Below are 4,425 nucleotides of genomic sequence, written 5' to 3'. Positions count from 1 at the left end.
AACTTACCTAAAACAGGGAATTTTTACTAGGATTAAATGTCAGGAATTGTGAAAAACTGAGTTTAAATGTATTTGGCTAAGGTGTATGTAAACTTCCGACTTCAACTGTTTATGTGGAATGAGTAATGTAAGATATATAAACATTATTAAAGTGGCATTATTTAGAGTGGCATTGTATAAAGTGACTAGTGATCCATTTGTTAAAGTGGCCAGTGATTGGGTCTACAAGTAGGCAGCAGCCTCTCTGAGTAAGTGATTGCTGTTTAGCAGTCTGATGGCCTTGAGATAGAAGCTGTTTTTCAGTCTCTCGGTCCCAGCTTTGATGCACCTGTACTGACCTTGCCTTCTGGGTGGTAGCAGTGTGTACAGACAGTTGCTCGGGTGGTTGATGTCCTTGATGATCTTTTTGGCCTTCCTGTGACGTCGGGTGCTGTAGATGTCATGGAGGGCAGGTAGTTTGCCACCGGTGATGCGTTGTGCACCACCCTCTGGAGAGCCTTGTGGTTGAGGGCAGTATAGTTGCTGTACCAGGCTGTGATACAGCCTGAGGATGTTCTCGATTGTGCATCTGTAAAAGTTTGTCAGGGTTTTGGGTGACAAGCCAAATTTCTTCAGCCTCCTGAGGTTGAAGAGGCGCTGTTGTGCCTTCTTCACCACACTGTCTGTGTGGGTGGTCTTTTTCAGTTTGTCTGTGATGTATACGCCTAGGAACTTAACTTTCCACCTTCTCTACTGCTGTCCTTTCGATGTGGATAGGGGGGTGCTCCCTCTGCTGTTTCCTGAAGTCCATGATCATCTTCTTTGTTTTATTGACGTTGAGTGAGGTTGTTTTCATGACACCACACTCCGAGTGCCCTCACCTCCTACCTTTAGGCTGTCTCGTCATTGTTGGTAATCAAGCCTACCTCTGTGTCGTCTGCAAACTTGATGATTAAGTTGGAGGCGTGCATGGCTACGCAGTCGTGGGTGAACCTGGAGTACAGGTGGGGCCCCGGTGTTGAGGGTCAGTGAAGTGGAGATGTTGTTTCCTACCTTCACCAACTTGGGGCGGCCCATCAGAAAGTCCAGGACCAAATTGCACAGGGCAGGGTTGAGACCCAGGGCCTCCAGCTTGATGATGAGCTTGGAGGGTACTATGATGTTGAATGCTGAGCTATAGTCAATGAACAGCATTCTTACATAGGTATTCCTCTTGTCCAGATGGGAAAGGGCAGTGTGCAGTGTAATGGCGATTGCGTCGTCTGTGGACCTGTTGGGGCGGTATGCAAACTGAAGTGGGTCTAGGATGGCCAATAAGGTGGAGGTGATATGATCCTTGACTAGCCTCTCAAATCACTTCATGATGACAGAAGTGAGTGCTACGGGGCGCTAGTCATTTAGTTCAGTTATCTTTGCCTTCTTGGGTACAGGAACAGTGGTAGCCATCTTGAAGCATGTGGGGACAACAGACTGGGATAGGGAGCGATTGAGTATGTCCGTAAACACACCAGCCAGCTGGTCTGCGCATGCTCTGAGGACGCGGCTAGGGATGCCGTCGGGCCGGCAGCCTTGCGAGGGTTAACACGTTTAAATGTTTTACTCACGTCAGTCCTTGTTAGCGGGCCGCAATGGTGGCACTGTATTATCCTCAAAGCGGGCAAAGAAGGTGTTTAGTTTGTCTGGAAGCGTGACGTCGGTGTCCGTGACGTGGCTGGTTTTCTTTTTGTAGTCCGTGATATCCTGTAGACCCTGCCACATACGTCTCATGTCGGAGCCGACTTATAGGAAACAGTCAGGAGGCAGAAATAAAACACTTTCATATTGTCCAACTTGAAATAATAAACACTGATAATCATACTCAACACTTACTGTACCTTCTGACCACAACTGCAACAGTTGTCTTCAAGACAGCATGGTTATCAAAGGTTCTAAAACTGTTTCTCAAACAGACGTGATGCCAGGCAGTCTTTACAAACTTCATGTAGGCATGCTCTTACACATTCTTCTTCTTCAATGAGATTTAACGGCGGTTGGCATCCAATATGTGTCATTACCGCCACCTACCAGACTGGAGTACAACTCCCTTATACCTTGCCTGAATTATTTTTTAAATAACCCTACCATTTAACACTACACTCATAAAAATACTAAATAACACCACCCTACTCCACTATTTAAATATATTTAGTCCTACCTCATGCCAACAACCTGAAAGGATGGGACATCACCACTTAACACACCATGTAACTCTTCTGATGTTAAGTCTCGCACACCAAAATACCTCTCTGCAGCTGCCACCACAACCTCTTTTCTACGACTTACATTCCATCCCTGCAGTACAGTTGGTAACCATTGCTATAAATGCTATAAAAACAATCTTACTGAAACATATCACTTGTTGGCCTATCCCTCTGTACTGGTACAGATCTACTCACACCACTCCTCTCAGGATCCCTCCCACCCATCTTCCTCTACTTTCTTCACTGCCACAGCATATGACAACTTCTGCACTACTCTAACCCTTGAAACCGCAACCTGCCTCTCTCGCACAGGACATTTCTGATCCCCAGCCCCATGGGCATCCCTACAATTAACACACATACCACTACTTTTCCCAGTGCTACACATTCCTTTGTCTCATGCCCTTCTGCACACTTCTCACACCTAGGAACCTCCCTCCTACACATTGCTGCCACATGCCCATAAGCTTGACACCTGTAACAACGTAATGTATTTGGCACAAAAGCTCGTACAGGATAACTTATATATCCTAACATCACTTTGTCTGTCGGGCAAAGACAACATCAAAATTCTAAAGAACAGACAATGACTCTTATGTTTCACCACTCTCGCCAGCCTGTCTGCGTCGCACCAAACGACGAGCATCACAAACACCGGGAATCTTCCCCTTCAGTTGGTCAACTTTTACATTTACTGCTACCCCAGTAGTCACTCCTTTCAATGGCGCCCTTTTCTTGAGAGAGAAACAATTCACATTTATTGCCCCCCTTCGTTTAACGCTGAGCGCTTTCTCCCTCTGACCAGCAGAAACACAAACAATTATCACAAGACCACTTCTGGTTACCCTCACCAATTCCAAAGTACCAAAAAATGTTTTCACCCACCCTGAAACCACAAATGTTTCAGCCAAAAGGCAAGGGTCCACTTTTTCCAAAAACTTAATTTCTACTGTCACAGATTCATCTTCATACTGACCCTCGGTGCAAGCCTCGGGCTTACACTTTGTACCATTCTTCTTTAACAAACGTTTTCTCCCTTTTTTCCGCCATTTTTAACCGACTCAAGCTCACCGTCTTCCTCCCTCTCTCTCTTAGACCTCCTCTGCCTCTCTTTTTCCCTCCATTCCTCCTCCGTATTCCAAGTATACGTCTCCTTATGATAATACTGCCCTTCTGACATACATCTTGTTCTTGCTTTCTCAAGAGACACCTTTTAACCGGCTGTCACAATTTCCGTACAATCAGCATGAACCCCTTGGGATATAGTGCTCAACAGTACATCCCACTTATAAAGCAGCTGCTTCGTCTTGATGTTATTCTTTATCAAAAGCTACCACAACACTTTTCCATTTCAAACAAGCACGCTCTTCCAACCACCATCCCCGTGTTTATAGCTCACTCTGGACATGTACTCTCAGCTACATGTACTCTCAGCTTCCCTGCTCTTATACATCTGCACTATTATACTTTTTGAACTGTCCACACCCTAATTAGGCTTCCCTGGGAAACGCTGACCAAAAGGATGGTTCCTACTCTGTCACTTGATTCTGGGGTGAATAGGGATTTACAGATTTAATCAGGGGCGAAACTTTCACTGGCGACGGGGGACATGTCCCCACCATATTCTGAAATTGCACCCCCCCAGTTTTATCTTTGGAATGTGATACAAAATGAGGCAGGGTTGTGCTTTAGGACCATGCAGACGCCTCCGAGCGGGTGGGTTGGCTGTTTGGAGTGTTTATCCGACTGGATATTGTTTTTTTATAATAATAAATTATGTCCCTCCCACTTTTAAAACCAAAACTGCGCCCCTGGATTTAATCCACATTAAATGGGCAACAACTGAATTGTATTTTGTCCTGAGTACCAGACAAACTCTGATTGATGGATCATGATTGATGCGCCATTTGATAAATTTACAATTTCATTTTGAAACACTAAAATGAGTAGCATTGTATTATACCTGTGTCACTCTAACAACATTTCCATTCAGGCAGTAAATCACAGCTGTCATTTGCGTTTTACAACTGTATGTATATTATTAACATGTACGATACTTATACAAGAGGCACACACTTATGCATGCATCTATTGTAATAATGTTAATAAAACTCGCATCCTTTTTATTATAGCAACACTATTTACGAAGTTGCATTTGCATGCCATTCGGGGAACAAAATTGGTGGGTCATAATTAAGGTAGCAAA

This window comes from Salvelinus namaycush, chromosome 24, assembly GCF_016432855.1.
Source record: "Salvelinus namaycush isolate Seneca chromosome 24, SaNama_1.0, whole genome shotgun sequence".
NCBI classification, from domain to species: Eukaryota; Metazoa; Chordata; class Actinopteri; order Salmoniformes; family Salmonidae; genus Salvelinus; species Salvelinus namaycush.
Note: the sequence above shows the minus strand (reverse complement) of the source record.